At 35.2% G+C, this 15,711-nt stretch overlaps 1 long non-coding RNA gene across 1 annotated transcript; it reads right to left on the bottom strand.

Annotated features, from left to right (window-relative positions):
* Positions 1-1,820: 1,820 nt before the first annotated feature.
* LOC113472359 lies at positions 1,821-2,252 on the bottom strand. The gene is made up of 2 exons (XR_003394700.1): positions 2,104-2,252; positions 1,821-1,875 (listed from the first exon to the last, which is right to left on the bottom strand). It is a non-coding gene; the product is annotated as an uncharacterized LOC113472359 (long non-coding RNA).
* Positions 2,253-15,711: the final 13,459 nt, after the last annotated feature.

The following is a 15,711-nucleotide window of genomic DNA, read 5'->3' as shown; positions in this document are numbered from 1 at the left end:
CTGTATTTCACTCTGGCATTCAATATTTCAATTGACTTTTCTTGGAACCATGAAGAAACGCGACCTTTGTCAAGAAATCTCTATTGTCTATGTCAATTGCTTTTGTTTTTTCAAGGTTCTTCTGAAGGATATCAATGTTTTTTTTTTTTTTTTTTTTTTTTTTTTTTTTTTTTTTTTTTTTACCTCTTTATTGGGATTGGACCTCTTTTTTGGACGGTTTTTGCCTCTTTTGTGGGCACGATCTCTCTTATGGGCACAATTCCTTTTCTTTTAAGGGTAGAAGTAAAAAGTACCTACCTTAAATACCTACGTAGTAAATATATCAAGCGATTTCTAACGTCAAACATTGATTTCCAATAGAAGAACCTTGAAAAAACAAAAGCAATTGACATAGACAATAGAGATTTCTTGACAAACGTCGCGGTTCTTCATGGTTCCAAGAAAAGTCAATTGAAATATTGAATGCCAGAGTGAAATACAGGTCAATAAGGGTTCAATATGGTGACAGAGGGAAACAAAGGCTTGAGAAAATGTTTCGTAATGAATTGTGATATGTAATTAAACATGAGAGTGATGTATATATCAAGCAGGCACTTGGTATCTACCTATACCTATATAAACCTACTACCTATGTACTTATATTAGGAATTCTACGAGTCACAATCTTATATTTCTGATGAGCGTTGCTCAAAATATCAACCTCAGTTTGGAAAACCGAATCCCCAAAACTCGAATCGAGTTTAACCGCTAGAGGTGTTTTGTGAGCGTTGCTCAAAATATCAACCTCAGTTTGGAAAACCGAATCCCCAAAACTCGAATCGAGTTTAACCGCTAGAGGTGTTTTGCCCCCGCACTTCTCCCTGACCTAACTACTAGGAGTCCTGGTCAGCACCCGCAGCAACTCCTAAGCCAATCAGTAAGTCAGCAACAGCAGCCCAGCACCACCACCGGGACACACGTTTTCTGATGAGCGTTGCTCAAAATATCAACCTCAGTTTGGAAAACCGAATCCCCAAAACTCGAATCGAGTTTAACCGCTAGAGGTGTTCTGCCCCCGCACTTCTCCCTGACCTAACTACTAGGAGTCCTGGTCAGCACCCACAGCAACTCCTAAGCCAATCAGTAAGTCAGCAACAGCAGCCCAGCACCACCACCGGGACACACGCACTTTGTACTTCTTGACAGGGAGAATACGAATCTCTTATTACAAGTAGATAATAAAGATGGAACGCTCTTGTAGGACTTTCTAAATTAGGGCTAGTGGGCTTAGTTGCCAGGCCCTAAACTGTTTGAGAACTTCTTCGAGTTACCTCCGTTCTATCTTGTTTCTCCAAATGAGCGTTACTCAAACTATGGGTTCCCCGAAAAGGGTGGGTGTGGCCCAGAAATGGACCCAACCCCCTCTCGCTTTTATTTTACCACCTCGCTTCCTGGTGACACTCCTTGAAGTCCTGCTCTACTCCTACAGCAGCCACAGAATCCTCCGGAGCGACAAAGGAGTAATCAGGTACACAATTCAAAACAACACTTCAAACTTCTAATTTTTTAAATTTACAAATTTATTTACACTAGAAAACGTTCGTATGAGATTTAGACTCACAGACGTAAGTAGCTGCACTTGGGCTTTAACTTATAAGGAAAGTTTGATAACTAATTTTGTTTTGTTCTAAAACACAACAGTTTTAGGTTCCCCTATCTGTTTGAGAACCGCTGCCCACACATTTGTTTTGTTCTAAAACACAACAGTTTTAGGTTCCCCTATCTGTTTGAGAACCGCTGCCCACACGTTTGTTTTGTTCTAAAACACAACAGTTTTAGGTTCCCCTATCTGTTTGAGAACCGCTGCCCACACGGAAAGGTAACACAGCAGGTACTCTTTCCGTCACCAAACAGATATTACAACAATCAATAGATTGACAAAATTATAAAATTATCACAAGTTATGATAAAACAAGGAAAAGTTTATCAAATACACGGGTACCAAAAGTTGTAAACCAAGTACTGGTACAATAGCACTAGAAACAAACAGTCAGAATGACCACTGTGTTGCGTATTTTCTTCAACACCTTATAGATGCGAGAGATAGGTCTATTAGGTACTCACGATACGTTGATATTCCAATAAACAAAATGCACTTTTTAATTTAGTAATTACTTTTTAATTCAATAATCACTCTTAAACAATACACTTTTAAATCACACTGATTTTACCAGTTTAATCACCAGATGTTCCTCTTTAAAAAGACATACAGTTCTTAATCACACTGATTTTACCAGTTTAATCACCAGATGTTCCTCTTTAAAAAGACATACAGTTCTTAATTTTTAAGACTGATTAACCCATTGTAAAAATTATTTAAAAATTTTGTAAAAACCACTCGACATGAATAGCGTCACTCGCTTCTCGATCCTCTTAATTTTTAAGACTGATTAACCCATTGTAAAAATTATTTAAAAATTTTGTAAAAACCACTCGACATGAATAGCGTCACTCGCTTGATCATGATCAAGTACATACTACATAATCAGTTGAAGAAATGAAAAAACCCATAGTTCCAGTTCAATGCTCCAAGGTATCTTCTTCATTTACATCTTGGTCTTCTTTCTTTACTTCTTATTCTTCCTTCACGTCTTCTTCTTTTTCTTCTTCTTCTTCTTCCTCCTCCTCCTCCTCCTCTTCTTCTTGTTCAGCTTCTTCCTCCATGTATTCTTCATCTACTTCTTCTTCCTCCTCCATGTCTTGATCTTCTTCTTCTTCTTCTTCTTCTTCTTCTTCTTCTTCTTCTTCTTCTTATTTCTTCTACATCTTCTTGTAGTAGGGCAATAAATTTAATCCTTGCGCTTGCTCGGCTGCATGGTGCTTACAGAAATACCTTCACACATAATAATAAGACGTTACCAGTGTAGTTCTAAAGGAAGCTTGTTGTATATTTCTATACCAAGTTTGAGGTAAGATTTGTCCATAAGTTTATTCTTTGTTGTTACAAGATTATATGTTACAAGATTATGTTTGTACTGACCACATGCTTGTGCACTTGTGCAGCAAGGTATTTGGAGAACTTATTATCCAGGAAGACAGGTAATCTTATTCGGAGGTTAGATTAAAACATCAGAGAGGTCAAATTTCAAGTTTTACTTGTTAATGAATTGGACATTGAATTGAAGATTAATACCATCTAAAAGACACCTATATCTTTCATACCATGCAACTACGAGTGATTCGAATGGACCCATTTTGGTTAACAGCTATTTCTGCATTCTGCCTTTTTCAAACGTCTGATTCAAGTTCTACTTGGCATTTCCACATCAACCTCTTTATTGATAACATCCCCTATAAAGATCATCGAACAAACACTCGCTTCTTCCATCTTGAATTTTGTATTTGTATTTAAAGAAGATAATAGAATAAATAAAATCATTTGACTTGGGAAAATGGAGGTCCTGTAAAGAGGAGTTTTAATACCCATCTAGGACTTGGGAAAATAAATACCCAAGAAAACTAAAATAAGTAGCAAAAATCATATGAGGAAAATTTGGTAGAATTATTAAAATATACACATGCACCAATTAAAACCAACAATACAGGCTCTCCGAAAATATTGTGGATCAAAGACTTTACAGACCGGCAAAGGAAAAATTCAGCAACAATTCGTGTACCAAACCGTAGCTGGAAAATTTCCATAACTATTCCAGTCATATTTCCGAAGATACTGAAAAATTCACAAAGAAAACAGCGCATAAATTGAATGCCTTGTTTCAGACTCAATTATTAATGAATCTGTTATAATTATAATTATGTATGAAAAACACTTCATTTTCCAGATGGAAATAATTCAAGTCGGCTCAAGTTTCATTAATTAAAGCTTAAAATCCGATAAGTAGGAAGATACCTGAAACTTGAGGTATTTGGCAAATATTTATGGAAATAATTCAAGTCGGCTCAAGTTTCATTAATTAAAGCTTAAAATCCGATAAGTAGGAAGATACCTGAAACTTGAGGTATTTGGTAAATATTTAGGAATTTAAATGAATAATCGAACCGGAAAGTCCGAGAACCAAAATAGTTCAGATGTTTTAATTTAGAAAAATGACGATTATAAAGATGTACCTACTTGAGAGTTTTAAAACTAATTAAAAGCGGAGAGGAACCGCCAAAAAAAAACGATTTTTGGAAATACTTCGTTTAACATGAGGACTTTCATGACTTTGGGAAAACTCAAACGATTTTTACAATGAACATTGGAATATGAACTTGAAGGAATCTTTGTAATTTTAAGGTATCCCTATTCCTAGGGAATCCATAAGAACCCTAGCCATTCATAAAATAAATTAGTCAATTGTCTATTTTTTGTGTCTAATATGAATCTAATTAACAAGAAATCTGCGATACCATTTAACTATGGTAGAATGAAGTATAAGTAGGTATCATCATTTTGTAAGTCATTCAAAATGTGACTTGCGGTGGAATTGTCACATCCACTAATTTGATTCCTCATTTAAACCGTGAGATGCTTGGTAAAGTTGTCATCTCCACCAATTTTAGGACTTTGCACGTGATGAAAATTTGGAATACATTACGATAGGTACAAAGGTAAATTATTCAATTAGGTAATTTTTAGTGGATTGTAACAAAAAAATTAGTATGAAATTCGGTGGAATCAATACAACAGCTAATTTTGTAGATAAATAACGCCACGCGCCATTTGATACAATGGTTAATGTTTCCTTTGAGTGAACTTGACATCTCCACTAATTTTACTGAGAACTTTAATTTCTCAAGTATAAAGACAATTCTAATATGGCACATCCACTGATCTGATAAATCACACCAAATTGATTCAGTGGTTAATGTTTCCTTTGTGTAAAATGTTAAAATCTGAAAAAAATCTCCATTAATTGACAAATTTCCTTTCTCAAGCAGAGATAATGTGAATTTTGGAAGGAAATGTGGCACATCCACTGATTTCAAAATTTTGTAAATGCGAGATTTGGTACAAATACAAATGTCATCTCCACCAAATTGATATTATACCAAACACGCTTTGTGTAGAATGTGGACACATTTGTAGGATTTATTGTAGTTCACTAATTTTATACATTTTGTGCTTTGAAGCTTACAGGTACCTAAATTTACCTAACTAACTAAACGATCAGTTGCAAACTTTCAGAAGTTTTATTAATCCAAAATTCAAAAGCATAATACAATTCTCCACCTAAGTACCTACTTTTTTTAGGAACCTTGCTACAACACTAGGAATAGGTAAATACAGCTTTTTTGGGATAACTACATATTTAAAAGCTTGAAGAACTTATGTATTAGAATTACAGCTAAAAATTTTATATCGTTGAATTTTACAAATTTAAAAATTAAATTAGATGAACTTTTAGTTATTTTAGGTATGTAAAAGTGTTTAAAAACCTCTAGTATCTCTCAATATATTGGCAAATCCGTAATCCGTTATAGAAATCCGGTAAGTAAGCGACAGGCCGGCCGGTGGGGGAGGATGCATGGGGTAAAACACTTCCTTCTCCGGCATTATCATAACAAATCCAAAATGGCCGACAGGGTCACGTGTTCAAAATGGCGCCGATGAGCGACCTTGTAGAGGCGCCGGAATTGTCACACACTTTTTTTTTCGTTGAATAAATTTGTTTATTGTGAGAGAATGTGTTGGAATTAAAAATTTTCTTCAAAAATAGGTCTTGTAGAGTTTGGTTTTTAGAAGGAGTATAGTCATTCTGAGATATCCGGTAAGTACCAAATAATTAAATTAAATCACCAAAATATTATATCACAACGAAAACACATTTAAATTAACGAACGGTCTAAACAATTAAACAAATAAATGATCCGTTCTAAACAATTGAAACAAATTAAAAAAGTGTTTACAAAAAAAACTATACGTGTTTACATTTAAACAAAATCTAGTTATTACCGAAAATAAATATTTAAAATTGGAAACATAAATACGATCTATCAACAAAAAAAATTATCAAATAAAATTCACAAAAATATTTAAGTTTTCGAAAGAGCGCGTCAAAAATTCATACGCGTTTTTTAATGATAAAAATTTAAATTTTCTAAAAAAGCGTAAAAAACCATGTTAATAACATTATTAGATGCGGTGACGGGCGGGTGAGAAATTTACAATAATAGAACAGACATAGGTCGTGAGCATCAAAAGCGCTGTCTAGCGATGGTTACTGACAATCATCTTAACAACTTATTCAAGAAAAATCTTTTTTTTTTTTTCTAAACACACCTCCTAAACAACTCTTTCTTGTTGAACATTTAGAAATAAAAAATATATCTCGACCAAGCTCGAACGTAGGGATTTTTAGAAAAATGTGAAAATTAATAATTTTTTTTTTATTTTATTAATACCTACATATTTATTAGTTTTAATAAAATTATTTAAATTATAGCTAAAGGATGAAATTCCTTTTTTTTTTTTTTTTAAGAGGTTTGACAGAGGGAACTGGAAATGGACATCAAGCCATTTGTACACTGGTTATGCGAGGTTTTGGCAATATCAATAACAGAAATTAAAATGTCTTCTTGGCATTCCAGAAATTTCAAACTGATGTCTTCTTTTGGCAAGGTCTGTTTTGGTTCCTTTAAGAAAATTGGTTAAGAGTTCTCTTACCCTGATGTCTTCCTGCCCTTTTTAGGAAGGTTTCTATCGTCTACCAATAATTGTCCATAGAAGCTACTAATTATCCACGTTAGCCTCTTGATGTCTTCTTTTGTCAAGGTCTGTTTTGGTTCCTTTAAGAAAATTGGTTAAGAGTTCTCTTACGCTGATGTCTTCCTATCCTTTTTAGGAAGGTTTCTATCGTCTACCAATAATTGTCCATAGAAGCTACTAATTGTCCACGTTAGCCTCTTGATGATCGTCCCTGTTGTCTCTATACAGATCCGTATAGAGTTCCCTTTTAGTACCTTGTGGTAATTCTAGTTAATAAACTTGTTTTTTTTTTTCTTCTTTTTAAATTACGTTCTTCTTTGTTCTCTCCACAAAGTTGGTGAGTTCAGGAAGCGTTGTGGCTGATTTTGGAGGCATTGTGGTCGATAGTGGGCCTCTGAATTTTTGAGAAAAGTGAGGCTCCTAGGAATTTGGTTGTCAGGAATTGTGGTAATCATAGTGATGTGATTAAGTGACATTGTTATCTGAGAGACTGATGTTTCTCTTGATATAATATGACCAAATCCTTTGGTTCTAAACTTGATCACCTTTCATTTGGTTAAGCAATTTCTCATTTCATGGTTCCATCTTTTAGGATTGGCCATGTCAGCTAATTCAAAATTTCAGAAAAGCGGCACCAAAATCCAAATAGTGCCGTAAGGTAAAGCCATCCAAACAAAATATACCTACAACGCTTGAAGACGGCACAAAACAAGGTTAAATAATTGTAATAATAACATAGTGTAGGTCCCTAATTAGTTGACCAATCGATTGGAACTCAACTTATTCCCACATTCCGGTTGTCTCTGAAAATATTTACTCATACAATACCAACAAACTACCCAGAACCAAAGCTTCATTAATCGCTCAAAAATTCCACTAAATAGATACCTTGAAATATTACCCAACCAAAAAGAGAACATTCAAATTCGACAAAAGAATTCAAGTAACTCCGGAACATAAAAATAAGTACCTAATTATATTATTAGGTAGGTGTAGACAGACACTGAAACAAAAAAAGAAAAAAACGAAGTGAAAAAACTGGTACTGATTGTCTCCCCGATAGTAAAAATGAACCAAAAAACAAGAGAAAACCTACAAGAAGACTCCTCGGAGATAAACACTCTACTTGGTGAGGTCGCGCCACCTAACAAACAGCCTGGTAGACATACCACATATGTATTAGAACTTGCTCACACTCACACGATCCAACCATCAGAAGATCTCCATGTTCTTAAATCACTAATAAACACATTAAATATATTAAATGTATATTTAGAGAGAAAAAATCAACACATTATCATCCGAGGAACGAACTTGGGAACTGGTATTCCATGAGGTCCGAGCACTACGCTTGCTCTGGAAATCAATGAAGCGAACTAAATTGTTAGGATGATTCTGACATAATGAAAATTGGTAAACTTCTTCTATTGTTTTAAATTAGGGAACTTCTCTTAACATTATTGTTTTAACTTGGAGGGAAAATTGGTATTAGTGTGGAAAATTTATAGGAAAATCTATTGGTTTACATACGAGTAGTTAGAGCTAGGGTTTGGTCACCCCACTAAAGACTAAAGTTAAGTACCTATCTACCTAATAGAATGACAGAGTTAGTATCTATGTACGTTGGTCCAAAATACATACATATTTTCAGCAGCCAAAAAAATATCTTTGCCAAAACTTGCAGAGAGAATCCACAGCCAGACCTGTTTAGAATCTTCATCACGATAATATAGAAGAGAAGGCGAAAACAATCACCGAACCACTTGTTGCTACTCCACATTCTGAATCTGAAGTACTTAACCAAATCATCGAAGTAGAAAATGCAAATGAAATTGCACATCATGCAAATTATTACCATCACGGGAGCTGTCAAATGTTGAAGCTCTTATTAAAAATATTGAAACTCTTATATTAAACAACACTGAAAACTCTCAATGGCGAAGAACTTTCGTGACTTCCAACATAACAGCTTAATCACACCCGACATACTGGAAAAAAAGGGCAAAAAAAAAAAAAAAAAAAAAAAAAAAAAAAACAATGGAACATTTTAATTATCTTCTTATTGTAAGGAAATGTTCCAGAGTAACTTCTTCCATCTTGAATTTTGTATTTGTATTTAAAGAAGATAATAGGTAGAATAAATAAAATCATTTGACTTGGGAAAATGGAGGTCCTGTAAAGAGAACAGTTTTAATACTTTTAATACCCATCTAGGACTTGGGAAAAATAAATACCCAAGAAAACTAAAATAAGTAGCAAAAACCATATGAGGAAAATTTGGTAGAATTAATAAAATATACACATGCACCAATTAAAACCAACAATACAGGATTTCCGAAAATATTGTGGATCAAAGACTTTACAGACCGGCAAAGGAAAAATTCAGCAACAATTCGTGTACCAAACAGTAGCTGGAAAATTTCCATAACTATTCCAGTCATATTTCCGAAGACACTGAATGGATTTCCGAAAATATTGTGGATCAAAGACTTTACAGACCGGCAAAGGAAAAATTCAGCAACAATTCGTGTACCAAACAGTAGCTGGACAATTTCCATAACTATTCCAGTCATATTTCCGAAGATACTGAAGAATTCACAAAGAAAACAGCGCATAAATTGAATGCCTTGTTTCATACCTACTCAATTTATTAATAATGAATCTGTTATAATTATAATTATGTATGAAAAACACTTCATTTTCCAGACGGAAAAATTGAATGCCTTGTTTCATACCTACTCAATTAATAATGAATCTGTTATAATTATAATTATGTATGAAAAACACTTCATTTTCCAGACGGAAATAATTCAAGTCGGCTCAAGTCGGTTTCATTAATTAAAGCTTAAAGTCCGATAAGTAGGAAGATACCTGAAACTTGAGGTATTTAGCAAATGTTTCTCAGGAATTTAAATGAATAATCGAACCGGAAAGTCCGAAAACCAAAATAGTTCAGATGTTTTAATTTAGAAAAATGACGATTATAAAGATGTACCTACTTGAGAGTTTTTAAACTAATTAAAAGCGGGGAGGAACCGCCCAGAAAAAAAAAAAAAAAGATTTTTGGAAATACTTTGTTTAACATGAGGACTTTCATGACTTTGGGAAAACTCAAACGATTTTTACAATGAACATTGGAATATGAACTTGAAGGAATCTTTGTAATTTTAAGGTATCCCTATTCCTAGGGAATCCATAAGAACCCTAGCCATTCATAAAATAAATTAGTCAATTGTCTATTTTTTGTGTCTAATATCTCAAACGATTTTTACAATGAACATTGGAATATGAACTTGAAGGAATCTTTGTAATTTTAAGGTATCCCTATTCCTAGGGAATCCATATGAACCCTAGCCATTCATAAAATAAATTAGGCAATTGTCTATTTTGGGTGTCTAATACGAATCTAATTAACAAGAAATCTCCGATACCATGTAACTATGGTAGAATGAAGTATAAGTAGGTATCATCATTTTGTAAGTCGTTCTGTCACTAAAAAGTGACAGAATGATTGCCAAACTACAAGATTGTTTGGAAGACTAAAAAAACAATAGACTTCCCAAGAGCAATAGTACAGTTTTAGACAACCTACTTCTAATTATTAACTTACCCACCAGTACTACAGCACTGCTAGTTAATATTCAGGTTGGCTGATTTCAAACATTTCAGCCAATCAGACTTCTCAATCCATTGCAGGAGTTGAAATGAAACCAAGTTCAAACTCTGTGGTCCTGACCACAAGCCAAGATCCGGGGAAATATGAAACATAAACCACCGGACTGAACAAAGTCCGAACAATTTGCACTCACGGGAAAATATGAAGTCTAAACCATTGAACTTAACCAAGTCCCAACAATTTGCACTCAATGAGTAAAGATAGCTCTCTTCAAAGATCGAAAGATCAATGGTATTAATTATTTGATCAACATGTCACACTAGAAGGTGTAGAAGAGTGAAAGAAAATAAAGAAATAAATAAAAAACTAACTATTACCAACTTCTTTCTGATCCCATTTTAACCGACATTGTAAATCAGAAGTCTTCCACGCCTTTTCTTTCTAATTAGACGTGATACAAGTCAAGGACAAGGAGAAAGTACATGCGAAAATACTGGATAATTGGATCTGTGTTCAACATGGATGCCTAACATTTCTATTCCTTCCTTTCCTTCCTTGGTTCAATATTTACAAACAGCAGGGTCGTGTTCGGAAAATACCCAATTTTACCAATTTCTTTATTTCTGTGTGAGAGGCAGCCATTATCTGTGAACTTCATAATTATACGGTCTTTGGGACCGATAAAATCAAGAGCATGTGATTGCCCTGACGAGACGGCCACCCGTCCAGATACCAACCAAACTCAACGTGGTTTAACTTTAGTGATCAATTGGGAACTAATACATTCAAAGGTTTCTAAGTGTTATAGCGCGGCGCGCGACATTTATTTATCTTGTTGGATAGTTAAAAACTCCTTTTTGGATCACTAAAAATTCTCCCATTAATTAAATCTATCATTATGTCGTTGGTGAAATCCACCACAAGTGTTATAGCGCGGCGCGCGACATTTGTTTATCTTGTTGTTCTCTCTTCAACATTTCGAAGCACTTCAATGTCTTAATCTTTTCTGTATTGTCTAATTCTCCTCCTGATTTCGGACCTGTCCCCCATTATTTTCAATGTCTTCTTCGTCGCATATAGTGCGACGAATCTTTTCTGTATTGTCTAATTCTCCTCCTGATTTCGGACCTGTCCCCCATTATCCCGTGTCCATACTGGCCATCATACTCAGTGGTATTATCATGTTCTACATTATGATTATCCTCTTTAAATAGTGTTCGGCTTTTTTCTTCTTTCTCTTGTCTGTCATCAGTTGTTAGGTTTACTTCACTGGTTTTCTTCAATGGCTTAGGAGCCCGGTTCTTGCCGGACTAGTGTGCACTTTCTCTTGTCTGTCATCAGTTGTTAGGTTTACTTCACTGGTTTTCTTCAATGGCTTAGGAGCCCGGTTCTTGCCGGACTAGTGTGCAGTGTGCACCCTAATGAACCCTCGAAATAATGTTCGGGTGAGCAATTTTGTGTTCGGTTTAGTGAGCCTGGTTGGGTCTTTTTTGGAGTCGGGTTCATCTGGTTGTTGGGATGAAATGTGCATATGGATATTAACAACATGGAGCACTGGACCAGTCGTAGGTTTAGTGAGCCTGGTTGGGTCTTTTTTGGAGTCGGGTTCATCTGGTTGTTGGGATGAAATGTGCATATGGATATTAACAACATGGACCACTGGACCAGTCGTTGTGATTTCTTGTTCTTTGTCTACCTTGGCCGTTGGTGATCCGAGAATCCTGATGGTGTTAAATTGAAACGAGTTAGGTCCAAACCCATTGGTTCTTGTTGAAATCATAATCTATCTCTCGGAGGAGATCAACAAACTTTGTCTACCTTGGCCGTTGGTGATCCGAGAATCCTGATGGTGTTAAATTGAAACGAGTTAGGTCCAAACCTATTGGTTCTTGTTGAGATCATAATCTATCTCTCGGAGGAGATCAACAAACATTGTAACATGAACTTGAAGTTCCGGACATTGATGATGGGGATGGCCTAAAATTGCTTAAATTACCCATTTAGGAGTATATCTTGCTTTCCAGAGAATCTTTCTAATGGTTTACATTTTGCAATGGAATCCAATTTCCTTGATTATCCTGCCAGCATAAGGCTGAACAGTCCTTTTACGATTCTTTTTTAATTGGAATTTTTCATCTGTGATGAGGAACGTAACACATATTGGTCTAAATCTCTGATTAATCTTTCTTTCCCCTTTCATGATTTTCCTCTTTGAAAAAGTTCAATATCCCTGTTGAAGAATATAGTGAAGAAATCGAGGTGAAACACACAAATCAAGTACATACTACATAATCAGTTGAAGAAATGAAAAACCCATAGTTCCAGTTCAATGCTCCAAGGTATCTTCTTCATTTACGTCTTGGTCTTCTTTCTTTACTTCTTATTCTTCCTTCACGTCTTCTTCTTTTTTTTCTTCTTCTTCTTCTTCCTCCTCCATGTCTTGCTCTTCTTAAATCAGTTGAAGAAATGAAAAAACCCATAGTTCCAGTTCAATGCTCCAAGGTATCTTCTTCATTTACATCTTGGTCTTCTTTATTTACTTCTTATTCTTCCTTCACGTCTTCTTTTTCTTCTTCTTCCTCCTCCTCCTCTTCTTCTTATTCAGCTTCTTCCTCCATGTATTCTTCATCTACTTCTTCTTCCTCCTCCATGTCTTGCTCTTCTTCTTCTTCTTCTTCTTCTTCTTATTTCTTCTACATCTTCTTGTAGTAGGGTAATAAATTTAATCCTTGCGCTTGCTCGGCTGCATGGTGCTTACAGAAATACCTTCACACATAATATTAAGACGTTACCAGTGTATTTGATCCTCTCGATAGGGCTTATAAGATCCTGGTCCAAGATGAACATATTGGCCTGTTCTTCAGATATCTGAGTATCGCTTAGGGAACTCTTCTAAGAGGATGTAGCTGATTAACATATTATCGATGTACAAGCTTTCATAGTTCATACTCGTGTAAGAAGAGTAAAAGTGGATAGTAGGGTAATAAATTTAATCCTTGCGCTTGCTCGGCTGCATGGTGCTTACAGAAATACCTTCACACATAATATTAAGACGTTACCAATTTGATCCTCTCGATAGGGCTTATAAGATCCTGGTCCAAGCTGAACATATTGGCCTGTTCTTCAGATATCTGAGGATCGCTTAAGGAACTCTTCTAAGAGGATGTAGCTGATTAACATATTATCGATGTACAAGCTTTCATAGTTCATACTCTTGTAAGAAGAGTAAAAGTGGATTAAGGAGATTCGAGAAAAGAGGATGTAGAATTTCAGTATTTTGTTGGATGTGTTTGTACCGACCACATGCTTGTGCAGCAAGGTATTTAAGGAGAACTTATTATCCAGGAAGACAGGTAATCTTTTTCGGAGGTTAGATTAAAACATCAGAGGGGTCAAATTTCAATTTTTACTTGTTAATGAATTGGACATTGAATTGAAGATTAATTATTTTGTTGGATGTGTTTGTACCGACCACATGCTTGTGCAGCAAGGTATTTAAGGAGAACTTATTATCCAGGAAGACAGGTAATCTTATTCAGAGGTTAGATTAAAACATTAGAGTTCAAATTGTATAATTTTAATTCTCCATTGTCAATGTATTGGAAATTGAATATAAGAATGAAGATTAACACCATCAAAAGACACATATGTATATCTTTCATTGTTAATGAATTGGACATTGAATTGAAGATTAATACGGTGTGGACTCATTGGAGAAAAAGTTGTAGTGGAAAATGACGTACAAGAAAAATTCACTGAGTATAATGGTCACGGGATAAAAACTCGGGTGATAAAACCAACATTGGTTAACAGCTATTTCTGCATTCTGCCTTTTTCAAACGTCTGATTCAAGTTCTACTTGGCATTTCCAAATCAACCTCTTTATTGATAACATCCCCTATAAGATCATCGAACAAACACTCTTCATGAAGATTATTCTCACAAAATTTCCCAGAACAACAACAAAGTCTCCAACTTGGTTATGTTGCGTTTCCACTTGCTCGGCATTTGGCATGATCTGTTTCCCGATCGGCATAATCTATAGAAATAGAGCATGCCGATCCGCAAATACCGAGAGAGTGAAAACGCACCACTGTTAGAAGACTTAAAGTCTCCAACTTGGTTATGTTGCGTTTCCACTTGCTCGGCATTTGGCATGATCTGTTTCCCGATCGGCATAATCTATAGAAATAGATCATGCCGATCCGAAAATACCGAGAGAGTGAAAACGCACCACTATTAGAAGACTCCAACACGTTTGGTAGTTGATCAAGCGTCAATTCGGTGCCCCTGTTCACAGTTCCTGAGATTCACCAGACCGGGACTCCCTCTTGAGGCGAGAGCATAAATTGCTCACTCCGCCAGTCTCTCTCCTCTTTGTGTTAAAAATCTTCTTTTGAGGAGAAAACAAGCAGGAGGAATACGTGGAAAGACATTCTTCATTCGGCAGGTAATAAATCCTCACGCAGGGGGTCTCTTGGTGATTTCTAATTCTTGAATATATATCTCCTTAAGGTATCCCTATTCCTAGGGAATCCATATGAACCCTAGCCATTCATAAAATAAATTAGGCAATTGTCTATTTTGGGTGTCTAATATGAATCTAATTAACAAGAAATCTCCGATACCATGTAACTCTGGTAGAATGAAGTATAAGTAGGTATCATCATTTTGTAAATCATTCAAAATGTGACTTGCGGTGGAATTGTCACATCCACTAATTTGATTCCTCATTTAAACCGTGAGATGCTTGGTAAAGTTGTCATCTCCACCAATTTTAGGACTTTGCACGTGATGAAAATTTGGAATAAATTACGATAGGTACAAAGGTAAATTACCTATTCAATTAGGTAATTTTTAGTGGATTGTAACAAAAAAATTAGTATGAAATTCGGTGGAATCAATACAACAGCTAATTTTGTAGATAAATAACGCCACGCGCCATTTGTCTAATATGAATCTAATTAACAAGAAATCTGCGATACCATTTAACTATGGTAGAATGAAGTATAAGTAGGTATCATCATTTTGTAAGTCATTCAAAATGTGACTTGCGGTGGAATGGTCTCATCCACTAATTTGATTCCTCATTTAAACCGTGAGATGCTTGGTAATGTTGTCATCTCCACCAATTTTAGGACTTTGCACGTGATGAAAATTTGGAATACATTACGATAGGTACAAAGGTAAATTATTCAATTAGGTAATTTTTAGTGGATTGTAACAAAAAAATTAGTATGAAATTCGGTGGAATCAATACAACAGCTAATTCTGTAGATACATTACGCCACGCACCATTTGATACAATGGTTAATGTTTCCTTTGAGTGAACTTGACATCTCCACTAATTTTACTGAGAACTTTAATTTCTCAAGTATAAAGACAATTCTAATATGGCACATCCACT

Source organism: Diaphorina citri, unplaced genomic scaffold (genome assembly GCF_000475195.1).
Source record: "Diaphorina citri unplaced genomic scaffold, Diaci psyllid genome assembly version 1.1 scaffold74, whole genome shotgun sequence".
NCBI lineage: Eukaryota > Metazoa > Arthropoda > Insecta > Hemiptera > Psyllidae > Diaphorina > Diaphorina citri.
This window is presented reverse-complemented; position numbering and strand designations above follow the sequence as displayed.